The 13,046-nt window shown below is 52.6% G+C and overlaps 1 long non-coding RNA gene across 1 annotated transcript in view; it reads left to right on the forward strand.

Annotated features, from left to right (window-relative positions):
- The window catches only part of LOC118497868, a 171,089-nt gene that overhangs the window by 142,517 nt on the left and 15,526 nt on the right, over positions 1–13,046 (forward strand). The window lies entirely within an intron of this gene.

Below are 13,046 nucleotides of genomic sequence, written 5' to 3' on the forward strand. Positions count from 1 at the left end.
CTTGCTGAAAAATAATTATGATGCAAAGACGGCCCAGGAAACAGGCCCACTTTGATTAGATCTGAAATGTCATCTGGCCTGCATTTTCCATGGCGTGTGAGTGGCTTAGGACCACAGCCGGGGACAGGCCACCACCACAGCGCCATCCAACAACAGCCAATAGCACTCGTCCCTGGGGTCCCTGAGTCTGGTCCGATACGGTTCCCCTTCATTTCGCAGAAAGCGTGCCAGCCCACCTGGAAGGCGCCACGAGTGTCTCGTGAAAAGACCAACCACACACTCTCAGGGTTTGAGAGCTTGTGTCGTCTCTTCTCGGTCAAGCACACTTTACATGGGATTGAACGCCTCCCCTTTATGCGGGAATTCTGCCCTGTGCACCACTATGTCACCAGACTCATGAATATTAAGAGCAAATGTGTCTTTCCTCTTCTTCCTGCTGCCCCAGTGATGGCTACCAGGTGGCCACGCTAGGCAGGTGTGTGCTTCTGCACAGGCCACATTGGTTCCGAGGGCTCCCGTGGGCAGGGCAGGCTGGGCTCGGCTGGGCTGGGCGGGGCCTGGGGCTGAGCAGGAGAAATGCTTTTGTGCGCCTCTGAGTCTGGGGGAAGGTTCATGGCCAGGTCAGCGCTCCAGCATTCTTTTCTGCGCCACAGGGCCAGGGGCAGAGGCAGAGGGGCCCCAGTGGGAGAAGCCCAGGCGGGCAGGCCTTGGGCGGCAGAGCTGCAGCTGCTGTGTTTGGTTTCCCTTTGGTCTCAGGGATTTAGATAAAAGGGCTGCTTTTATTGATTGGGGAGGCTGGGGGAGGGAGGGAGCTCTAGCAGTCAGCCTTTGCCTTTTTGTTTTTCTAAGCAAACATTTATTGAGCATTTACTGTGTGCCAGGCATGATACTAAATGCTTTTCATGCATTGTTGGGTTGGATCCACATGACAGCCATTTGACCGAGGAGGAGGAGAAGGCTAAGGGTCGGAAAGGTTAAGGAACCTGCCTGCGGTCACACAGCTTAGAAATGGCAAAGCATGTCCCCAGCCCTCTCACCTGGATGACCGCATTCACCCCTCACGGCTCCTCTTTCTGGCCCTCGCCTTTCTAATCATCAGCTACTCGGCCACCACAGTGGTCTCTCTAGGGCCCAGCCCTGCTCTGCAGGTGGCAGTGGCTTCCCTTTTCCGCAGACCGAGGTTCGCACTGTGGTCTGAGCTCTGCTCATCCTTCCTGCAAGAGTCCCTCTGAGTCCCCGCTTTCCACCCCGGCTCTCCTCCCCCACACCTTGCCTCCCCCAGATCACCTGAGCCCAGGCTCCTGATGGTGTCTCAGAGCAGGTCTCAGGCCCCCCCACCCCCCCCCCCCCCGCCAGTCACAGCTCCTCTGCCAGCTGCTCCTGGCCCCTGGCGTGCTTGGCCTCCCTGCTGCCTGCACAGGAACTGGAACATGGTGGGTGCTCTGCTAATGCCTGTTATATGGCTCGTGTGGAGAAACCTGCCTTTTGCCCCTTTATTCTCAGCTCCTAAGGGCTTCATGGTATCAGGACTCTGCCAGACCCTTTCCCGGTTGGCAGGGGCCTCATCCCACAGGGAGGGCCAGACTGGGCGGCCTTTCCCTACCTAGAAGTAAAGTCACAGGGAGAAGATGGCTGGTGATTCGAGATGAAGGCCCTGCTGCTGGGCAGGCGGGCTGGCAGGCTGAGGCAGAAAAGGAAAGACGACCTGAGGACCACCTTCCAGAAGGGGGAACGGGGCCCAGTCCTGGGCTGAGGGTCTGGCTGGCTCTGGACAGACGCAGGCGACGCCAGAGTGAGATGGCCAGGAATGGACGTCAGACCCGCCCAGGGGCACGGTGGAGGGCAGGTGAGGGACCTCTGGGAGCGCAGGTGTTACCTGGCAACAGGAAACCGGAGGGGCAGGGATTATCCAATTTGAGATCACAGAGGCAGAAATGCGTTAGATGCCATTTGGTAAAACGAATTAGGACCCAGCTGGGTGTTCAGGTTGCAAAACCCCGCAAAGAGGTATTACTGGGGGATCAGTGTTACCCACTCTCGTTAATAAGCTGATAATGCTTCCATGGGAACCTTTCGCTGAATCCTAGGGCCATCTCTCTGGGCCTCAGTTTCCTCCCCCGTGGCGTGGGCCCCTGGCACAATAGCTTTCCGGATACACGGGTGGTAGTGTCCAGGGAAGCGATGAGGGGCCTGCCGGAGTCTGCATCTTTCCTGGGTCCTTGGCTTTAGCTGTCAGTCTCCGGACAGGACAGTGTACGGCCATCAGACAGTTACGTTTCATTACAGGTTGTGCAAACTCTGAGCGTTAATAAGTGTGTGGGTGGGGACAAGTCTGCCGCCGTGCCTAACCTGCATGCAGGGCACAGGTGGGTTCATTTCAATCCTAGTGACCCTCAGCGCAGAGTGGGGGTGGGGGTTGGTATCCTCACTTGTAAACTGGAATTAATGTGGCTCAGACAGGGCAGGTGACTGTCCCAAGGCCATATCGGTTAGTGGCGGGGGCGGGTGGACACCAGGCTTGGCTCCCTTGAGCGTCCCTGCCCCAGACTGCTCTGACAGCAGGACTCCCTCTGACCCCATGGGGTGGAACCAGGAGCCTCACAAGCCTGCGTCATGGGACAAAGGGCTCGTCCATCCGTCCTCTGTCCCGGCCCCTCCTGGCACACGTGGATCACACATGTGCCAGCCACGCTTCCTCGTGTCCAGCTCTTGGTGACAGACTGGTCATTTGTGGTGGGGATGGGCCTTCTATTCTTGGCCTGATGGCCCCAAGAGAGGCTGGTGGCCCTGCCCCCTGCACGTCACACCTGCTCCAGAGGCACTTGGTGGAGCCAGCTCAGGGCGGCTTTGCTTTGTCTGTACCCAGTTCCCAAACTCACTGGTTCAGCACAAACGAAAGAGGCCCCTTTGGTGGTAATGCTGGCCCATGGGTGTTGCTTGCTGCTCAGAGAGCCCGTGTACACCCAAGGTTACACTGAAGAGCCCCGGCTGGCCTTCTTCACTGACGGACACTGGGGTCACCCAGAGCAATGGCTGGGGCCTGGGGCCTGCTGACCACAGATGTGTGAGCGCCAGCAGGTGGGACTGCAGAGCGGGGAAGGGCTCCGGCCTCGGGGTCAAGCGGCCTGGAGCTGCGGGTGCTGTTCTGCACCCTGTGTGAGCCTGAGCGAGGGGCTTAGGCTCAGTGCTGTCACCTGTGAAACGGGGAAGATGATGACAGTGTGATCGGCACTCATGGTGTGGGGCACGTGAGCCCCAGCCGGACCGGGGTCACAGAAAGCAGCCCCAGGTGCTGGAAGTGCTGGGAGTTCCCGTTCTGGCTCTGGAGAAGCCGGTTGTCCCAGCCCCTCCTCCAGCAGGTTGGGGGTCCCGGCTGGGCCGCTGACCCCGCACGACAGGTAGCTCCATGAGCCCGTCTGCCCGGCAGACGCATGGAGGTTGTGTTAAGGCCAGGCGTCCATTGTCCAATCAATCAGGCTAATCGGCCTGGCCCTCGATAAGGGTGAGGATCGGGTTTCAGGGAGATTTTCCCGGGATTACTTCCAGTAGCCGCTCAGTCTAGACAGGCCTCTCAGTTACAGGGGTGCAGACAAAGGCGAGGGCTGGGAGTGCCCCACCACGAGGCGGCCCCGCCCTGCTGGGTGGGCCCCTCCCTGCCCTGCAGACCCTGGTCTCTTCCTGGGGGGTCAGGGCAGGGAAGGAATCAGCTCACTCACCGGGACCCTGGCCCATCCAAGCGAGGGTCCTGAGCCCCTGTGGTGAGCCCGGGCAGGGCACCAGGCCCCATCGGAAGATGAGGACACCATTGGTGCCACACTTGCAGGTGCTGGGAAGAGCACAGCTCACGCTTGGTCTCATTCCGTTCCATCAGGCACAGGGAGGCGAAGCCCCCCAGCTAGAGAGTGGTGGGGCTGGGGCACGAGTCGTGGCCTGTCTCGGGGGGTTACCCTGGGAACATCGGGAGGGCTGTCCCAGTGCTGAGGGGACGGGCAGGGCAGTCTACCTGCCTGTCTCACTCTGGAGTCCCCAGCCTGGTCTTGCTAGGTCTTGCTCTGAGACCCAGGCAAGTCACTTTTGGAAATCAGTTTTCTCATCTGGAAAATGGGCATGCTATCTGCTCTGCCAAATAGGGGTGCCATGCATGTCGCCGAGAGAATGTGTGTGAAATGGTCTGGGAAACAGCCGAGTGCGGTGCTAACGCCAGCCCTGGCTCCTGCACGCTGCCTGCATGGAGCTGGCCACGGTGAGAACTGTGGGTGAGTCTGAGCACCCCTTCTTCTAAGGTAGATTGGCGAGTCTCGTTCACTCCCCTTCTCCATCTTCCTGACACCTCCTGCCCCCAGAAAATGTGGGGAGCAGCCCGAACCCACAAGAGACAGGGAGCTGCAGGTATGACCCCCCCTTTCCGGTTTTCCTGTGACATGCCCTGCCCTCACTGGCATCCTGGGGACATGCAGGTGTGACCCCATCTACTCAGATGTTGCTGTGTCTGCCCCTCTAGGCTTTTGGAGCGGAGCCATGAGGAAGTGCCCTTCAGGGCTGGAATGTAAACTTTGGTCATATACCCTTGTGCATGGGGGGGAGGGGATGATGAGCCAGCCAGCCAGCCAGACAGACAGACAGATCCACAAGGCATGTGCAGCTCTTCATGTTCTGCCTTGGGTTTGACACAGGCTCCACATCACTTTCCGGTTTCTGCACCTTCCCCCGGACCCTGCAACAAAGTTGAAGACTTGACCCAAGAGAACAGTGCACTCCTCTTTTAATGGGTGAGCTTTCCCCAGAGCAGCAAATCCAAAAACCAAAATGGAATGATCAACAATAATAACAACAGCAAAACCTACAAGTTCAACAAGGTCCTCAAACCTCGCTCTTCTGTGAGAAAGGCTTCTGCCTCCAAGTGCTCTTTGTTTTGAGGGCCTCGGGTCAGAAACTGACCTTGTCCATGAGCCTGGAGGGCAGAGGCTACACAGAAATGGCCTGGGGCAGGCTGACAAGCACGCCCCTTCGCAGGGCTGGGCAGCTGCCCACCCTGTAGGCTGAATTCCCCAGGTCAGAGTGTGTGGTGACCAAGGGAGGGTTGGGGTCTCTATGGCAAGGGGTGCTGGGGGGACGGAGGGGCTCATGGAGTCCTGAGCCCCAGTGACTGGAGTCTGAGCCCGGCTTCACCGTCCGCTAGCTGTGTGACTTAGGCAAGTCAGGTAACCTCTCTGAGCCTCTGCTTTCTCATCTGTGAACTGGAGGAAGGACAGGACTTGTGTCATGAGACTTGGAAGGTTTGTCTGAGATGGCGGGCATCAAAGGGCATGTGAGGAGGGAAACAGGCCTTCAGCAGGGTTTGCCCTTGGAGGCTGGGGTGGGGGTAGGGGGATATAGGCAGGGCTCTGGGGTGTTTGACGTGCCCTGTGTAATCGGCCTTGGGTGCCTCAACTCATTTCCATTCCCACCAATGCATTAAAAATGCCAATGGAGCCCTGGTAGGCGTAGCTCAGTGGATTGAGCTCGGGCTGCGAACCAAAGTGTCGCAGGTTCGATTCCCAGCCAGGGTACATGCCTGGGTTACAGGCCATAACCCCCAGCAACCGCACATTGATGTTTCTCTCTCTCTCTCTATCTCCCTCCCTTCCCTCTCTAAAGATAAATAAATAAAATCTCTTAAAAAAAATGCCAATGGGCTCAGGACAAATGCCAATGCAACTCTGTAGTGGAGTTCTGACTCTTCACCAAGCCATGCATGGTGGTTCCCAGTGCGATGAGCAGGATCATAATGAAATCAGCGTGTGCTCACGGCCATTGGCAGTGTTACTAGCATCTCTGGATGTGATCAACCCTAATCCCTTCCACGTCTGTGAGTGAGCGATGTCAGCAGGAGGGTGGGGACACGCCCACGGCTGGAAGCCAGGGGCATGTGCCACAGAGGAGGAAGCAGCAGCAGCTGGCTGCCATCTCTCCATGGAGTGTGAGTGAACCCTTTGACGGCACGTGCCTCAGTTTCCTTAGTCTGTCAAACATGATGATTCCTCTTCTGTCTACTCACTGGGCTGTTTTGAAGACCCCACGTAAATAGATGCTGAAACGGTGCTGAAATGTATAGAATCTTGTACAGATGTATGTAGTTGTGACTCATGGGAGAACATGGTGGTGTGTGGGCAACAGGTGATCTGCACATTTTTGTAGCTAAGTTTTAATCTTTTTTATCTTCACCTGAGGACATTTTCTCATTGCTTTTAGAGAGAGGAGGGGAGGGAAGAGAGAGAAAGAGAAACATTGACGGGTTGCCTCTTATAGGCCCCCCAACCAGGGATCGAACCCACAACCCAGGCATGTGCCCTGACTGGGAATAGAACCCGTGACCTTTCAGTGTATGGGACGATGCTCCAGCCAACTGAGCCACACCAGCCAGGGCCGCAGCTAAATTTTAGGTTTCTGAGATCTGGGAGTGACTTGCCAAATATTCCAACCAAGATGAGGGTTTATATTTCTATGAACCCACCTCCTGTGTTTTTCTGCAATTAATTACACATCCTTCTATCTTCTTAAATAAGTGGAGCAGACAACATTTAACCTTGTTGACTTGGACATTGCAAACATTAGCAACAAGGATAGCTGTTAGAGCCAAGCACCGGATGTGTGTTTTTCCTGTAGGTCTTGTTTAATCCTCATTACAAACCTAGGAGACAGATATTTATTCTGTTTTATAGTGACACACCGTGCCCCAAATCACACAGCTGATAAGAAGTGCGGTAGAGGTTTGAGCCCCTGGAGTCCACGGTCCTGTAGTATTGCCAGTGAGTCAATTAAAATTATTTGACTTTTCCCCCTTCTTCCCTGTTTCCCTCCTGCCTTCCGCCTGCAGCAGCTCCCCGGCTGTTGGTGTGCTGGGGTGAGAAGCCTGGCACTTCTTCTCCTTCAGTGAAACCAGACGCACTTGTCATAAACAACCCCCTCAGGGCTCTAGGTACTGACCAAAATCGTACATTTCCGATAAGAATGTAAAATGGTACAGCCACTTTGGAAAAGAACTCAGCAGTTTCTTACAAGGTTAAATATAAACTTATTATTCAGACAAGAGCCACTCTTAGGTGTCTGCTGTAACGAGTCATCGCAAACTTCATGGCTGAAAACAACACAGACGGATTAGTTTACAGTTTGGGAGGTTAGAGGTCCGGCAGGTGTTGCTGGGCTAAAGTTGAGGTGTCAGCAGGTGCACTCCCCCCAGGACGCTTTAAAGGAGAAACTTCTAGCTCCTAGAAGCGGCCCATGATTCCTTGGTTCCTGTGCTTTTTTCCTCCATGTTCAAAGCTGGCAACAGACGGCTGAGTCCTCACAGCGGATCACTCTGTCCCCCTCTTCTGCCCCTTCCGCTTCTAAGGATCCTTGTGAGTGTGCGGGGGCTCCTCAGGTAATCCCAGATAATCTCGCATTCTTAACATCAGCTGGTTTGCAACCTTGTTTCCATCTGCAGCCTTAACATCAGCTGGTTTGCAACCTTGTTTCCATCTGCAGCCTTAACATCAGCTGGTTTGCAACCTTGTTTCCATCTGCAGCCACGTAGCACAGCACGTTCATGGGTTCTGGGGGTTAGGGTGGTGTTGCAATGTGAAGTCACCCAGAGTGGTCTGGTTTTCTTAAAGTCAGCCGATGAGCAAGTCGGGCATGTTGGGGAGCCTTCATTCCCCCTACTACACTACCCGGAACACATTTAGGTGTGTGTCCACCCAAAGACTTGTACGCAAATGTTCATATCAGTGTGATACGCAATAGCCTGGAGCCTGCAACAGTCCAAATGTCCTGCAGCTGGTTCATGGATAGACAGAGCGTGCTGTATCTTTCAGTGGAGCACTGTGCAGTGATAAAGAGGAAGGAACTACTGGTACATGTTCCAACACGATGAGCCCTCAGACATCATGACAGTGATATGTCAGGGACAAAAGGGACAATAGGTTATGAAATTCCCTGTATGTAAAAGTTCCAAAAGAGACAAATCTGCAGAGACAGGAGATGGGAATGGCTACAAATGGACACCGGGAAGTGGGCTGGCATGAAAGAAGCATTCACGCGGCTCCAACATGAGATGCTGCCTGGCAGAGGTCAAAGGCCATGCGAGAGAGGCGGCTGGGTGTGGTGGCGGCCTCGGAGGGTGGAGAACTTGGTCCTACACAGGGGACTGAGCCGATAAGAACCTGTAGGGAGGACACAGAGGCTGGTTCTCTCACTATTAGAGGACAGAGTTACAGATAAGGAAGGGGGAAAGCTAGAGGCCGGTTCCTGTTGGACTGGAATTGGGGATGTTGGTGTAAACCGCGCTTTTCAGTACAGATAAATAGAAATTAGCATGTATGTAAATGTGACACAAATATTGCTCAGCTCTTTCCATTAGGAGGGCTGAGAAGTGATGACACCTGTGTAGCAGACAGTGCACCAAGTTGCTCGGGTGCTGGTTTCAAATAGCGTTTTCCACTACCAGGGGCCCAAAGCCAGCTTGAAGGGGCTCCCACTGGTGCAGCCGGGACAGTTGAGCATCAGAGCATGTATTGATAGTAATGGGTTAAAGCCCACTAAACAGAGACCTACGATCCACTCTGGTTTAAATAAGTAAATGAGGGAGAGGAGAAAGCCCCTCATTATAGTAGAATGTCAGCTGATCAGGAGTAATAGGGCAAGAAAAATCTCTGTTTTGCAGTCATTATAATAATGAATTCAGGCCAAACTAACAAATTAAAACTGTTTCACATTAAAAAGTAAAAAACAAAACAAAACTGGAATCAAAAAATAAAAAAATTAAAGCCAGACTTTATTTCTATTTAAAAATGCTCAAGAGAATTTAAAAAGGCCCAAAGGTGTCTACGTTTCACAGAAGATCATACTGAGGTGGTGTCTTCTCCATTACTAAGGCATGAATTTGATCCTTGTTTTTTTCTTTTTTTAATATATGTTATTGATTATGCTATTACGGTTGTCCCATTTTCCCCTTCACTCCCCTTCCCCCTGCACATCCCCTCCCACCCACATTCCTCCCCTTTAGTTCATGTCCATGTGTCATAAGTTCTTTAGCTTCTACATTTCCCATACTATTCTTGCCCTCCCCCTGCTTATTTTCTACCTACTATCTATGCTACTTATTCTCTGTACTTTTTCCCCCTCTCCTCCTCCCACTCCCCTGTTGTTAACCCTCCATGTGATCTACATTTCTGTGGTTCTGTCCCTGTTCTAGTTGTTTGCTTTTGTTTTAGGTGTGGTTGTTAATAACTGTGAGTTTGCTATCTTTTTTACTGTTCATATTTTTTATCTTCTTTTTCTTAGATAAGTCTCTTTAACATTTCATATAATAAGGGCTTGGTGATGATGAATTCCTTTAATTTGACCTTATTTGAGAAGCACTTAATCTGCCCTTCCATTCTAAATGAAAGCTTTGCTGGATAGAGCAATCTTGGATGTAGGTCCTTGCCTTTCATGACTTGGAATACTTCTTTCCAGCCCCTTCTTGCCTGCAAGGTCTCTTTTGAGAAATCTGATGGGAACTCCTTTGTAGGTGGCTGTCTCCTTATCTCTTGCTGCTTCTAGAATTCTCTCCTTAATTTTAATCTTGGCTAATGTAATTATGATGTGCCTTGGTGTGTTCCTCCTTGGGTCCAATTTCTTTGGGACTCTCTGAGCTTCCTGGACTTCCTGGAAGTCTGTTTCCTTTGCCAGATTGGGGAAGTTCTCCTTTATTATTTGTTCAAATAAGTTTTCAATTTGTTGCTCTTCCTCTTCTGCTTCTGGTACCCCTATAATTTGGATGTTGGAATGTTTCAAGATGTTCTGGAGGTTCCTAAGCCTCTCCTCATTTTTTTAAAAATTCTTATTTCTTCATTCTTTTCTGATTGTATGTTTTTTTCTTCCTTCTGGTCCACTCCACTGATGTGAGACCCAATTTTGTTTCCATCATTGTTGGTTCCCTGTGCATTTTTCTTCATTTCTCTTAGCATAGCCTTCATTTTTTTTCATCTAATTTGAGACCAAAATCAACCCATTCTGTGAGCATCCTGATTACCAGTGCTTTGAATTGTGCATCTGATAGGCTAGCTATCTCTTGGTTGCTTAAAAGTATTGGCTTTGGAGCTTTCATTTGTTCTTCCATTTGAGCTGTCTCTCTCTCTCTCTCTTTTTTTTTTGGTCTGATCTCGCCTGTTATGTAGTGAGGGCCAGAGCCGTAGGTGTTCACCAGGGCGGGGCAACCCAGTTGCTGGGTTGTGATGTTGTATGTGGGGGCGGGGTCCAAGAGGGAACAATGGCACTTGCTCCTCTCTCTGTCGGATTTCAGTCCCCTCTGCTGCTTCCCACAAGCAAATTGGGCCCTTCTGGTGCTGGCTCCTGGGTGGGTGGGCTTGTGTACATTCTAGGACCCTGTGGGTCTCTCCAACGAACTCTCCTGTGAGGCTGGGAGTCTCTTCTGGCACCTCAACCCCCACAAGTGTTTTTAATCAGTGCTTTTAGGCTTTATTTCCCAGCTCGGGGGCCCTGGGTAGCACGGTCTGTCCTGCTGCTGGTTTTCACCTGGTTTCTCTGCGTGAGAATGTGTGACTACGTACAGCCAGCTACCTTGCACACCTCACTGGGTCTGTTTGTTGCCTCCCCACGCCCGGGCCCGGGATCTGGCAGCCACCGCTTTTTCCTGTCACAGGCCTCCTCAGGCCTCTGACTCCACCCCTCTTACCAGTCTGGATGAATGGTTGTTGGACTTCCGTACACTGTACAGTTCAGTTTTCTGTCTGTTCTGGTTGTTTTTTTGTTTCTAAATTTTTGTTGTCCTTAATTTTGGTTGTGCAAGGAGGCACAATGTGTCCACCTACACCTCCATCTTGGCCGGAGTCCCTGATCCTTGTTAATGAAACTCCCCAACAGTTCTTCTCGTTGGGCCGTGGTGGATCCTTCTGACTCCCGGACTCTGTCATAAATGGCCGTCAGCTCACGAGTGGTGAAAAATGAATGCCACACCGGAGGCAGTCATGAAATGTCTTCAGGTTCTACTTGAATACCCTTCCTGCATTATTTCCTAAACCAGGCCCAGAGAAGACTGATGTGAGTCGTGAGCCCCAATAAAGTGTCATCTGCAAAAGGCTGGTCTTAAACACAGCTCTTTCAGAACAGAAACTAGCAAACACCCTTCAAGAGGAAGGAGGAAGCACACGAAAATTTTTTTTAAAATGTTAAGTTTATAGAAATGTGTTTGCATGGGATGATGCACAGGCCTTGCTTGTCACGTGCTATAATTCGGAGCCCCTCAGATATGTGGTGGTTTGTCCCTGCTCCGAGCAGTCACAGGTTGCTTTGTAAAAGTTTCTTTCCATCTGTTTTGTGTGGTCCTGCCTTCTTTCTCTCTGCGTGTCTCTGTTGCATTTTCAGAAAGCAGGCGGGCCTGCGAGCAGGCCAGGCTGCCTGTGTCCTTCTGCACAGTCAGGTCTGAGCATTTGTGCACAAACTGATTGTGGGCATCAGTGGGCAGGGCTTTCTGGGGCTTCCCCCTGTCCCTCTTCATGATGGTTGTAGAGATTCCAACAGAGCGGACAAGGAAGCCTTTTCAGTGGGTGCTGTGCAAGGGCCCAGGGCTACGGTAAGACTGGGGCTGGAGGGGCAGCGAACACGCTGTCTCCTCGAGGCTCAAGTGTGGCACTTGGGACTAAGAAACAGGTGTGTGTGTGGATGGAAGTGTGGCTGTGAGGCCGTACTCCACCCTCAGCAGAGGGATGAACTGCTATATTGTTGAGTGACTCCCAAATGTCCACCAGCCAGAATTCACCTGGCCCAGGGTCCTCAGGTATGTTTTTAAAATCAGTGTGCATTCCCACAGATCATGGCAGCTTTATCACACAGGCCTAGACTTGGTCTTCCCACCCCCACCCAGCGGTGGCTGTTGTCGTTGCTGCCGTAGGGCCACCAGAGTCCACGGTGCTGGCTGCGTCGGCCCTGCTCTGATCGGTGAGAGGAAAAACCAGTCAAAAGTGCCCAGTAACCCAGGCATCAGTGTAGAAACCAAGATGCCAGGATTGGCAAGGTGACGGCCCTCCGGCCCTGGGAGAAGGGTGTCTGGGTGGCAGAGCAGGGCAAACAGGTGAATAAAGGGGGAGGGTGCAAGCCTGCTCTGAATAGAAAGCCGGAACAGCGGTGGCACTTGTGAACTTTCCTCAGAAATACCTTTGGCTTTGGTGTAGAGAGCACGCACTATACTAACACCGTCACCCCATCTGCAAGACGAGAGCGTGCAATTGGCAACTGGCTTTGTTGAGAGGAGCTGTCAGGCCGTGGTGACGGATGGGGGACCGTGGCGCAGTTGGCTCTGGTGTGTTTTGCTTGTTTTAAGGCCTCAGGAATCTTCCGTGAACAGGCCAGCCTTTGCCTGTGGCGGGCCTCCTTCCCGAGCCCGATTGATCCACGTGTCCTCAGGCCTTTTAACTAGAGAAACAAATCAGCTCTTCATCCAAAGAGGAATTCAGCACAATTGCTGTGGGGTATGGGCATTTCAAGGCTGTTACAAAGGAGGATGAGGCAAAGACAGGAAGGCAGGCAGATGGAGATAGGGATGCTCACCTTCCTGGCAGCGACACGAGGCCCATGACTGGCTCTTGAGCAGCTCCTCTGCACCTGGGCCCTGGTTTCCTCACCCACCCCCCGGGAGTTCCCCCCAGCCCCGGTCCATGCACCTCTGGCTTGTGCCACTGGTTGACTGGTTGATTCTGGGCTTGAACATCACCCCTGGCCTGTGCTTCACACAGAGGAGTTCTTGATCCATTCAGAAATGGGGAAACTATTTCATGAGTGATTCCACAAAATTCTCCTAGAAAGTAAGAACTCCATGAAGGTGGTTAGCAGAGAAGCCTTCAGAATTTGCAAAGCGATATCCATTTTCCAGTTGATTCCAGACCAGGAAGTGGCTGGGTGATGCTGGCTGTTTGAAGGGGATGCCAGGCAGCCTCTACTCCTGCCTGTACTGCCACCCCCCCACACCCCCTGGCCCGCCCCCGCCCTGGGTGCACAGCCAGGCCCTCTGTGGGCTACGGTGCCGC

The sequence above is a fragment of the Phyllostomus discolor genome, chromosome 13 (genome assembly GCF_004126475.2).
Source record: "Phyllostomus discolor isolate MPI-MPIP mPhyDis1 chromosome 13, mPhyDis1.pri.v3, whole genome shotgun sequence".
In the NCBI taxonomy this organism is placed as follows: domain Eukaryota; kingdom Metazoa; phylum Chordata; class Mammalia; order Chiroptera; family Phyllostomidae; genus Phyllostomus; species Phyllostomus discolor.